This window comes from Salvelinus sp. IW2-2015, linkage group LG26, assembly GCF_002910315.2.
Source record: "Salvelinus sp. IW2-2015 linkage group LG26, ASM291031v2, whole genome shotgun sequence".
NCBI classification, from domain to species: Eukaryota; Metazoa; Chordata; class Actinopteri; order Salmoniformes; family Salmonidae; genus Salvelinus; species Salvelinus sp. IW2-2015.
In genome coordinates, this window is record NC_036866.1 from 31,721,698 (window position 1) to 31,734,617 (window position 12,920).

Consider the following 12,920-nt stretch of genomic DNA (forward strand, 5'->3'; position numbering starts at 1 on the left):
AGCCCTTACAGAGCCTGGAGGTATGTTGTGTCATTGTCCTGTTGAATAACAAATGATAGTCCCAATAAGCGCAAAGCAGATGGGATAGCGTATCACTGCAGAATGCTGTGGTAGCAATGCTAGTTAAGTGTGCCTTGAATTGTAATTAAATCACAGAACAGTGTCACCAGAAAAGCACCCCCACACATTCACACATCCTCCTCCATGCTCTAAGGTGGGAACCACACATGTGGAGATCATCCGTTCACCTACTCTGCATCTCACAAAGACATGGCTGTTGGAACCAAAAATCATAKATTTGGACYCATCAGACCAAAGGACAGATTTCCAACCGGTCTAATGTCCATTGCTCATGTTTCTTGGCCAAAGCAAGTATCTTKTTATTATTGGTGTCCTTTAGTAGAGGTTTCTGTGCAGCAATTCGACCATGAAGGTCTGACTCACGCAGTATCCTCTGAACAGTAGATGTTGAGATGTYTCTGTTACTTGACCTCTGTGAAGCATTTATTTGGGCTGCAATCTCAGAGGCTGGTAACTTTAATGAACTTATCCTCTGCAGCAGAGGTAACTCTGGGTCTTCCTTTCCTGTAGTGGTCCTCATGAGAGCCAGTTTCATCATAGCGCTTGAAGATTTTGCGACTGCACTTGAAGAAACTTTAAAATTCCGGATTGACTCTTTGCTTATTTGAGCTGGTCTTGCCATAAAATGAACTTGGTCTTTTACCAAATAGGGCTTTTTTCTGTATACCACCCCTACCTTGTCACAAAAGAACTGATTGGCTCAGGCGCATTAAGAAGGAAAGAAAATCCCCAAGTGAACTTGTAACAAGCCACACTTGTTAATTCAAATGCATTCCAGGTGACTACCTCATGAAGCTGGTTGAGAGAATACCAAGAGTGTGCAAAGATGTCATCAATGCAAAAGGTGACTCCTTTGAAGAATCTCAAATATAAAATATATTTTGATTTGTTTAACACTTGTTTGGTTACTACATGAGTCCATATGTGTTGTTTTACAGTTTTGATGTCTTCAARATTATTATCCAATGTAGAAATATGGTAAAAACAAAGAAAAACCCTTGAATGAGTAGGTGTGTTTTTTTACTTTTTTTTTTACTGGTACTGTACATAAATCGATCTATGCAATTTAACAGCAGCTTAAATAGTCKGTTTTTAAAATATTTATGTGACAATTGAAATCACTGCTGCTGTTTTGAACAGATTACCAGATTTCTACCAGTTAGAACAAGCTACCAGTGACATTGGTTGATTGAAGAAGGGAAACAACAACAAGCACAGATGTAACAAGTGAAAACGAATCAGCTTCAGAATTTTACGAAGCACCGAGCTTCGTGATTTAAACTAATTTACTGAAAACCCGCACTAACACATGTTATATTAATAGTTCTGCACATTCATGTAGCTTAGTTTTTCCAATGAATAGCTTGAACACTGATTAAGCAACATTAAGGACTAAACGTTCAAATCCTATTGCTGCAGGATTATCWTTCTAGGACAATACGGGTTAAGTTAAGATTCTACATCTGAATATTATTGGGCGATAGCTAGCATGTAGTATGTCACAAAGCAGAATGAGCTAGACAAGTTTCTTAAATATTCTATATATTCTGCCAGCTCAAATGGAGTTGAAATGTGCAMGATAGTTCTAGCTACTTTAGCTACCGGTAGCTAATCTATTTCTGAATGTTTATAAAAATTACTGCAGCTGGTTAATAAACTCAACAAAATAAGAAACGTCCTCTAACTGTCAACTGCGTTTATTTTCAGCAAACTTATAAAGATGAACTTCTTTTGAATCTAACCACGGTATCAGATTTAAAAATGCTTTACGGCGAAAGCATACCGTACGATTATTTGAGAACATAGCCCACTAGAACAATCATTACAAACAGTAACCAGCCAAGTAGAACAGTTACACAAGTCAGAAATAGAGAAAAATAATCCCTTACCTTTGATGATCTTCATATGGTTGCACTCAGCAGACATTCATTTACTCAATAAGTGTTCCTTTTGTTTGATAAATTCTCTTTATATCCAAAAACCTCAGTTTTGTTTGTGCGTTTTCTTCAGTAATCCACAGGCTCAAACGCAGTCAAAACAGGAAGACAAAAAAATCCAATTGTATCCGTAAAGTTCATAGAAACATGTCAACGTTGTTATATTCAATCCTCAGGTTGTTTTTAGCCTAAATAATCGATAATATTTCAACCGGACAATAACGTCAATTTAAAAGGTAAACAAGAAACGCAATCTCTCGGTCTCACCATGAAAAAGTCTGTGACACTTTAGGGTCCACTCATTCAGACTGCTCTTACTTCTTCATCTTTCAGAATACAAGCCTGAAACACTTCTAAAGACTGTTGACATCTAGTGGAAGGCATAGAAACTGCAATTTGAGTCCTAAGTCAATGGATACTGTATGGCATTGAATAGAAAACTCAAAACAAAAATAAATTTCCTGAATGGATTTTTCTCAGGTTTTCGCCTGCAAATCAGTTTTTTATACTCACAGACACGTTTTTTGGAAACTTTAGATTGTTTTCTATCCAAATCTACCAGTTATATGCATATCATATATTCTGGGCCAGAGAACAGGCAGTTTAATTTGGGCATGCATTTCATCCAAATTCCGAATGCTGCCCCCTACTCTAGAGAAGTTAAGTACTGCAGTGCATCTGTCCTCATGGACTGCACCAGATTTGTCAGGATTTGTCAGGATGTCAGGATGAGCGTGCAGGAAGGGTATCCACTGTCTTCCAATGACAACAATGACAACAAGCTCAGTCCGAGATGCGTGTGACACACCGCCCAGACCATGATGGACCCTCCACCCAAATCGATCCCACTCCAGAGTACAGGCCCCGGTGAATGCTCATTCCCTGACGATAAACGCGAATCCGACCATCACCCTTGGTGAGACAAATCCGCGACTCGTCAATGAAGAGCACTTTTGTGCCAGTCCTGTTTGGACAGCGACGGTGGGGTGTGCCCATAGGCAACGTTGTTTCCAGTGATGTCTGGTGAGGACCTGCCTGACAACAGGCCTACAAAGCCCTCAGTCCAGCCTCTCTAAGTCCATTGCGGACAGTCTGAGCACTGATGAGGGATTGGTGCGGTTCCTGGTGTAACTCGGCAGTTGGTCTGCTGCCATGCGCAGAGGTACCTTCCCGCAGGTGGTGCAATCATGGATTTTAACGGAATGTCCCCCGTCATATCATCTCACTGCAGAAGAGTGGTGATTAACAACCAGCGTCGTGGAGGAGTGCCACAGTAAGGTATGAGGACAATCAGCTGTCCGTCATACCTCCCTGTAGCGCTGTGTTAGGCGTCTCACAGTACGGACATTGCAATTTATTGCCCTTGCCACATCTGCAGCATGCCGAATGCARATTCACGCAGATGAGCAGGGACCATGYGCATCTTTCTTTTGGTGTTTTTRAGAGTCAGTAGAAAGGCCTTTTTAGTGTCCTAAGTTTCCTTAACTGTGACCTTAATTGCCTATCGTCTGTAAGCTGTTCGTGTCTTAACAACCGTTCCACAGGTGCATGTTAATTAATTGTTTATGGTTCATTGAACAATCATGAGAAACAGTGTTTAAACCCTTTACAATGAAGATCTGTGAAGTTATTTGGATTTTTACGAATTATCTTTGAAATACAGGGTCATGAAAAAGGGATGTTCCTTTTTTTGCTGAGTTTACATGTTATCATGCTTAGTGATAGACCATGCAGTCATAGGAMACATAATTTACTCACCAAGCTGTCATTACCCTCTCCTGCTTTTTATTTCCCTGTACACCGGACAGCTAAACTGACGTATGCTCAATTTGCTGTCCCCACTCCCGTTCACTAAAATGTGCACCCCCAAAGGTGTCTATAACGAACAGTTTTCTCTCCTGAACTTTCCACAGTGAACGCCAGTGACATAGGCAGAAATTGCTGTGTGGCTGGGTATACGTAAAAGTGACTGGGCCAACATTTTCCAGGAAGTAATAAACAAAAATACCCAAACATATTTAAGTGACAATTTGYGCAATCACATTGCATCATTTAATGCATAACACATGATAAATGTAGACAAGAAACACCACACATTTCCCTTTGCAAACAAGCCTGTTGTTACTGTCAAGTAGGCAGGGCAACTACACAAACACTTTCAACAACACAGCTTGAAAAACAGGCTGACTGTCTGAGTCCAACAGTAAACAAACATAATGAAATACACAACAGGTCTATCACCAACATATTTAGAGAGAGAGAGCAAGAGAGAGCAAGAGAGAGAGAGGGGAGAAATTATGAAGCAGACAAGTGCTGTGAAAAAATGGGGAAAGTTATTCTGTCACAAAATATGGAGAGTGGATGAAATGTTCAGTCCGTCCATCTCGGCACCCGGAATATGGGCAAACAGCATTTTGCACAAAGAAGCAATAGAAAAAGAAAGCCCTGAATGTTTTTTCATTAKGCCAAAACATGAACACTTTGAAATTAATAGCTAACTTTGAAAAAACAAATATACAGGCAGGCATGAAATCATTATACATAATATCGTGACWGGTAAGAATACAGTAGCTCACCTGAATCAGCAAACATATAAGCCTGGCCTACCAAGGCAGGCATGATAACATGAAATCATCATACATATAGTATCAAGGCGAGTATGAATATAGTAGCCTAGCTCACTTTGAATCAAACACATAGGCCTGATCAACCATGGCAGGCATGAAAACATTATGCTAAATCATAAAAAAGAGCATTCAGGCTTACCTGTTCTTGTGTGTTTCACATTTTGCAGCAGAAGATCTGATGGATGTTTTTAATCCGGCCTGTGTTGGAGAAGAGTCTCGCAACACTACATGAAGTTCAACCTCCAGTTTTAGAATAGAAAAAACATTTTAGCATAAGTATAATACAGAAAGTCATAATATATAAAGTCATAAGAAGGGTGATGATGGTCCTATTGATGTTAGGGAAAATGTCAGAGGTGCAGCTCTTCAGAAAATCGATAAGGGATTGTTCTGACCCCCCTCCACATTCCGATACAGTTGCAAAATAAACAGGGTTAATTCAGCATCCTCAACATACAGTATAAATGCAAGTTATCACATGGGGTCTGCAGTGCTTCTTTCAGTGTTGCATCTTTGGGCAGCTGCTGTAGACAATTTTGTATTTTTGGATCATATGTGGATATGAATATGTGGATATGAAAGTTGCCCTTYTTAAGGGCCTCTTACTCTCTGTATGTCCATAGTTGATGTCCTGTTTAGTGCATAGCATAAGAATGTCCATAACCACTTTGACATGATRACAAATCCTCTTTACAAATGAATAGTTCATGGCCTCGCAGTTAAATAGATTTATGACTTTACCACGGCTTTGATTGCGATGGCTTGCACTGTAGCCTTCAAATCCAGGGCAAAAGCTTGGGGTTTGCTATCCTGGTGGTTGACACATGCCCCACAAAGATGCTTACAATCCTTATGTCAGTTTCTAACAAACAAACCTTCCAAAGTGGCCTCGTGGAAATGTATACATATTTTATAGAAAACAGTGTCCTTTGASAAACTGTAGACAAGAAAACTGTCCATATCACTTCCATGAGAAACACTGTGATTTTCCATTGATTACTGTAGTGGGGAMCATTCACAGTTTTGGTTGTGTGGGTGGTTTGTCAACTGCAGACAAATCCGCAGGTGAACGGGTGATTACATGCTCACCATGATGAGGCAGGGCTGGGAGATGGTGAGCTAGCTGGGTTGTGGAAGTCGAATCAGTAGCCATGCGAACCTCTTAKTGGGCTGACATGCTAGCCTCCTCATGGACTGAGAGATTGACAGATTGGGCTCGGCTGATAGAGGTTTTCAAGCAGGTGTTATTTCTTCATCGTCCAACTTTYGCTTTTTGAAAAAGCTCATGAGTGAACTTTGTTTCACCATARTGTTACTTGTGACTGACTACACTCAGAGAAAATTGTTCCTAACGTGTTCTTCGGCTGTCCTAATAGGGTAACCCTTTTTGGTTCCATATAGAACTCTCTGTTGTACATGGAACCCAAAAGGGTTCTACCTGGAACCAAAAAGGGTTATTCAAAGGGTTCTCCTATGGAGACAACTGAAGAACCTTTTTAGTGGGGCGCTGCCCCTAAAACCCTAATGATAGAGCTGCCACTGTTCCATTGACCTCGTTACCACATGTACTGTATACAAGCCGATACTCTGTTTGTGTTGTTATCTGCCTCCATATCAACGCAGTGTTTTCCTGGCAGACTACCTTTTCAAAGCCATGGCATGAATGTTTACCCTCTCCTTATTTGTTTACTTCTTGAAAGTGAATAAATTAAGGCTCCCCATTTCTTATTTCATTTTTTTTTATGCAGCGCAGCAAAGCAAAATGCATTTACATGAGAACTTGTTAAAAGTAGATTTTGCAGCAATACAAGATATCACTTTTATTCAGAGGGAATTATTCATGTCAGGGATATTCAGCTAAGCCCCAGTTTTGCACGTAAACCAAGATCTTTTGGAAATGCATCTTAACATTTAAACTGGTGAGTCCTGACAAGGTTATTTTCATCACCAGTTAAGGTAGAAAACATTTCTCCATATTCTGAACAGCATTTATGGGGGAGGGGAGCATTGTATCTTTGTCTCTCTCTCTCTCTCTCTCAGTAAAACATTGTCTAATCAAGGCTCTAACCATTCTAGCTGTAGGGAGGAGATTTTTTGAAAGTGTCAAAACTGAAGCGTTGATTCAGAACGGAATAATATTGTTGATCTTTCACAGATGGTAAAATGTTTTATGACATTTAGAAAGGAACTCAGCAAAAACAAAAGTCCTCTCATTGTCAACTGCGTTTATTTTCAGCAAACTTAACATGTGTAGATGTTTGTATGAACATAAGATTCAACAACTGAGACATAAACTGAACAAGTTCCACAGACATGTGACTAACAGAAACTTGAATAATGTGTCCCTGAACAAAGGGGGGTCAAAATCAAAAGTAACAGTCAGTATCTGGTGTGCCACCAGCTGCATTAAGAACTGCAGTGCATCTCCTCCTCATGGACTGCACCAGATTTGCCAGTTATTGCTGTGAGATGTTACCCCACTCTTCCACCATGGCACCTGCAAGTTCCCGGACATTTCTGGGAGGAATGGCCCTAGCCTTCATCTCCGATCCAACAGGTCCCAGACGTGCTCAATGGTGTTGAGATCCGGGCTGTTTGTTGGCAATGGCAGAACACTGACATTCCTGTCTTACAGGAGATCACGCACAGAATGAGCAGTATGGCTGGTGGACTTGTCATGCTGGAGGTCATGTCAGGATGAGCCTGCAGGAAGGGTACCACATGAGGGAGGAGATCTTCCCTGTTATAAGGGCACAAGGCGAGGCCCAGATGCAGACACAGGAGGCAGATGGTTAGAGCATTGTAGTTTATTTCTAATCCAAAAGGAGTAGGCAAGAGATGGTCGTGAACAGGCAAAGGTCAAAGTCAGATTCTGTCAGAGGAATTTCGTAATTTCTTTATTGTGCTCATTAATTAAAATCACTCTGTCTGTTTCTAAGAATTTGTAAGATCCTTATTTACATAAAATAGACAGGGAACAGTCTTATTAAAAATAGATAATAGTATTTATTCTCGGAGCACGCTCCCATTTAACCATAAAACAACAGTTTATATACAAAATATGACGTCATTCGGTACAGAAAAAAGCTCCTCTTGACCAAGATAAAACAGGTTTGAAAGTTCATTCCAACTCACCAGCGCACACACATGACACACAATATAATTTATTGTCCTGAAGGCTCACTATATTTATTACCACTTTAGCAGACAACTCAAGATAAAGGAAGACCTAAGAAGTACTCACTCCTTATCTAAACATCTCAGGCTAAGTTGGGTCAGTTCAACCATAGTTTAACGATCCTTTTTGCTTACTTTATAACCCACAGCACAAATCTCTCTAAAAGTTGGAATGTTTTTATCCTCCTTGTTCATACTACCTAATCCCTTCCTTATGAATTAACATTAATCAGATATAATAATAATACCGTGCAGAGTTCAATTAGTTAAGTTTTATCTAAATGTAGACATTGTTTTAGTCATTATTCATAAAATTCCTAACAAAAGCCTATTTGAAATCGGACACTTTGGTGGGATTAACAACAAGATTACCTTTAAAATMATATAAYACACATGAATGTCTGAGGAATTTTAATTATGAGATTTCTGTTTTTTGAATTTGGCGCCCTGCACTTCGACTGGCTGTTGTCATATCGATCCCGTTAACGGGACTGCAGCCATAAGAAGTTAATGGGGAGAACCGGTTGAAAGTTTCTGTCGGCTGAATGAGCGACACCGGTTGAGCATTCCTACAGCATTTCCTTCCAGAAGCCATGAGAAAGTTGTCTGGCTGCGGGGACTGTGTGAGGGGATTTATACTACTATCTGTACTTACTGGTGGCACAGACGCTGTTTCATCCTTTCCTAAACTTAAATGACCCTTGCCTAACGATTGCCTCTGAAGCTGGGCTTGAAGCACAGCTATCCTCGCCGTAAGGCGATCGTTCTCCTGTATATTATGAGTACAGCGACTGCAATTAGAAGGCATGTTCATGTTAATCTTACTACTTAGCTTCMGCTGGTGYAGGTCCTGACGAACCACGTCCAGATAAAGTGTCCAAAGTGAAAAAGTTAAATGAAAAAAGTCGAGCGAGGGAAAAACTAAAAATATKAACGTTAATTAAAKATTTAAAACTGTGAAGTTGGCAGGTAGCAAAGTAAAYTTAGCAAATGGGTCTTCCAAATGAACAATGACCCCAAGCATACWTCCAAAGTTGTGGCAAAATAGCTTAAGGACAACAAAGTCAAGGTATTGGAGTGGCCATCACAAAGCCCTGACCTCAATCCTATAGAAATTGTGTAGGCAGAACTGAAAAAGCGTTTGCGAGCAAGGAGGTCTGCAAACCTGACTCAAGTTACACCAGCTCTGTCAGGAGGAATGGGCCAAAATTCACCCAACTTATTGTGGGAATCTTGTGGAAGGCTACCCAAGAACGTTTGACCAAGTTAAACAATTTAAAGGCATTGCTACCTAAACACTACTTTAGTATATGTAAACTTCTGACCCACTGGGAATGTGCTGAAATAAATCATTCTCTCTACTATTTGTCTGACATTTCACATTCTTAAAATAATGTGGTGATTCCTAATGGCCTAAAACAGGGAATTTTTTACTAGAATTAAATGTCAGAAATTGTGAAAAATTGAGTTTAAATGTATTTGGACTAAGGTGCATGTAAACTTCGAGAGTGATAGGATAATAACCATTGTTCTCCCTTAAGGGAAACTGACCTGACCTCAACCCCCTTTGAAGCCTAATCAAAGATCTCCACCCATCTCCCCTAGACATTCCACAGCCAGCTGGCTGTCCTACAGATAAACCATTAACTTGTGATGTAAAACCATTCTCTATCAGATACTATATTATTACTTCTGATCTATTATATCTCTAGTATAGCAATAGTCAAGTTTAACCCAGAATCCAACAATATAACAGCAACTAGATTATGTTCTATTCGAGTTATGTGGTCGAATTGTCATTTAAGAAGCTTAAAAACACTGAACAGTGGTAAACTTGCCTGGTATTGGACGCAACCAAACAAATGTAATTGCCTGGAATCGGCTAAACGGCATTTGGACTTAGATTGGAACTGTGCTAATGGTCAGATTGACAAAAATAAATGCTCTTTGGCCACGCACACCAGTGGTGGGTTTGGCATGAAAAAGAGGATGCGTATGGCAGAAAAAAACCTCATACCTACTGTTAAAACGGGTGGTGGATCGTTGATGTTATAGGACTGTTTTGCTTCCACTGGTCATGGGCCTTGTTAACCTCTAACGAGCCTCTACCGGGTCCGGGATCACCCCACCCCCCACACACTGATTAGCATAGTAGCATAGCTTCACAAGTAGATAGAAGCATCTAAATATCATTAAATCACAAGTCCAAAGACACCAGATGAAAGAGATACAGATCTTGTGAATAAAGCCCACTTTCAGATTTTTAAAATGTTTTACAGGGAAGACAAAAATTGTAAATCTATTAGCTAAACACGTTAGCAAAATACACCACTTTTCTAACTCCATCAGTTTCTTATCTAACTTCAGGTGCTATCACCAATTCGGCTAAACTAAGAATTGTATAGCCACTAACCAAGAAAAAACCTCTTCAGAATGACAGTCTGATAACATATTCATGGTATAGGATATGTTTTTGTTAGAAAAAAGTGCATATTTCAGGTAGAAATCACAGTTCTACATTGCAGCTGCAATCTGAAATAGCGTTGGAAGCGCGCCGGAATAATTACTGAGACCGACGTCAATTAACCAAAAGAATCATCCTAAAACACTTCAGAAAAATAGACAGCCTCAGCAATGAAAGACACAAGATCTTGTGAATTCCAGAGAATATTTCTGATTTCTAAGTGTTTACGCGAAAACACAAATATAGATTATAGGCGTACCACAATAGCCAGAATCAAACCGCAATTTACCAGCTGTAAATGTTAGCGTATCGTAACAACCCAACAAAAGATATATAATTTGACTAACCTTGATATACTTCATCAGATGACAGACTTGTAACATCATATACACCAATGCATATAGCTTTTGTTCGAAAATGTGCATATTTAGCAGCACAAATCGTGGTTATACTATGTAATCACTACAAACATTGCATGTATATTGGCGCGCCATTTTGGATTAGCGCCTATTTATAAAAATACTATTCATAAACTTGATAAAAAAATATAAGTTTGACAACATTCGAAAGTAATATTGTTCTTAATGCAATCGCTAGTGTTAGATTATTTAAAATTTAACGTTACTAGACATATAGTTGCGTTGCAGCCAGACCAGTGCCTGCAAAGTGGCGCGCAAACACTATGACATTTTCCACATAAATACATAATAACATCATAAATAGTTCTACTTTTGGACGACGTTCCATCAGTATCTTGGCAATGTGTCTTTTCTTCAAAAGAATGTTGCTTTGTTGTAAAACGTCCTCTTCACCTTTGGAACTAGCTGCTACATTAGCTATGTCGCACACACATGTCCAAACCTCAAACTAGATACAAAGGAAATTCAGAAAATAGCACATACTCGCATAAATGATATAAATCGGTTTCAAATAACATCGTTATGATGTTTCTAACACCTATATTTAAATTAAATTACAGACGGATACATCTCTGGTCGATAACTGAGCGTTCCAAAATTTCATCCTGACTTCTTGCCAGGCCATGACGAACGAGACAAAGAAAGGTACTCTCGTTCCATCCGGCTTTATAACCTCGGACAGCTACGCAGACAGACCATTCCACTTCTCATTGTTTACTGACATCCAGGGAAGGCGGGTGCAGTTCAATTCCAGCCATAGGATATACACAGGCTTGAAAACTGAACCCAGATCAGAGGATAATTCTCAGACCTTCGCAAGTCATGTCAGGATTTTTGCTGTAGAGGGAGTTCTGGGTCACCACACAGACATAATTAAAACGGTTTTAGAACTAGACAGTGTTTTCTATCCAATATTAGTAAGGATATGCATATTGTACGATCAAGAATTGAGCAATAGGCCGTTTAATTTGGAGACCAAAATATGCTAATGCAGAACAGCACCCCTATAGTTCAAGAAGTGTTTAATATCAACGGCATCGTGAACTTTACCAAGGACCAGGAGACTTTAGCCATTTCTAATCTGCATTTACAGCTAGGCCTCAAGGGAATTCTTTTCTCAATTTAGCCAAACATATTCTCCTTTCCTGCTCACTTAATACGAAGAGTTACTGGATTCTTCTTCATTTACATATAAATCTGTTATTACTATTTTTATTCAATTTACTTTATGTAGTTGTTTATTCCTTTTATTAATATAGCCTACCACATTTTTGTGGTTTGGGTTGCTTATCATTGTAATACATGTATTGATTATATCTGATTGTCAGGGTTACAGTCATATATGGCTAGTATTGGGTAGCATACATAACTAGTATTTCTCCAAAGGACGTCTTGTGAGGCTATGATTTTAGGCTGCTGGTGGCTGTATGGGATTTATTCTTGCACGGAGACCATTTGAAGAGATTGGCATCAGATATAAACTGTTATGTACAGGCATGAAATGATCTTCCTGTGATAGGGAAGATATTTTAGCAATGCAGCTATTAGTAATACAAAATGGAGATCAGAATTATGAAATAGTCATTTTTCTTTGTATTTTTCTTCTTCTGTATTCCTCTGTATCCGCTGCTAAAGCCACTTTCTTTCACTCTGACTTTCAAGCCTCTGCCCAGGGGAATCATTCACCCATTATTTTAGAGGGGGTAGGAAGTATGTGAACTGAATTCATTGATTTTGCATTTTTCAAAAACCTGTAACAAATTTTTCCTTCAACTAGCTCATTTGGTAGAGCATGGCACTTGTAATGACCAGGGTAGTGGGTTCCATTCCTGGGACCACCCATACGTAAAATGTTGTACGCATGACTGTAAGTCGCTTTGGATAAAAACGCCTGCTAAACTGCATATACAGACCAGTCAAATGTTTGGACACACTGACACATTCCAGGGTTTTTCTTTATGATGCCATATCTTCTACATTGTAGAATAATAGTGAGTCAGGGAATCATCTCAAAACAGAATCTTAAATCAATGATTTAAATACACCAATCGGGACAAGTTCTTCCAGTTTAAAAGTATTTTAGAAGGCGTTCCAAGCCGATATGCAGAGTACGTAAAAGCCCTTTTACCAAATTCAGTTTGTATATTTGGAACAGTTAGCAGGATAAAGTCCTGCGAACGAAGAGAGTAGCCACCACATTTCTGAACAATAAAAA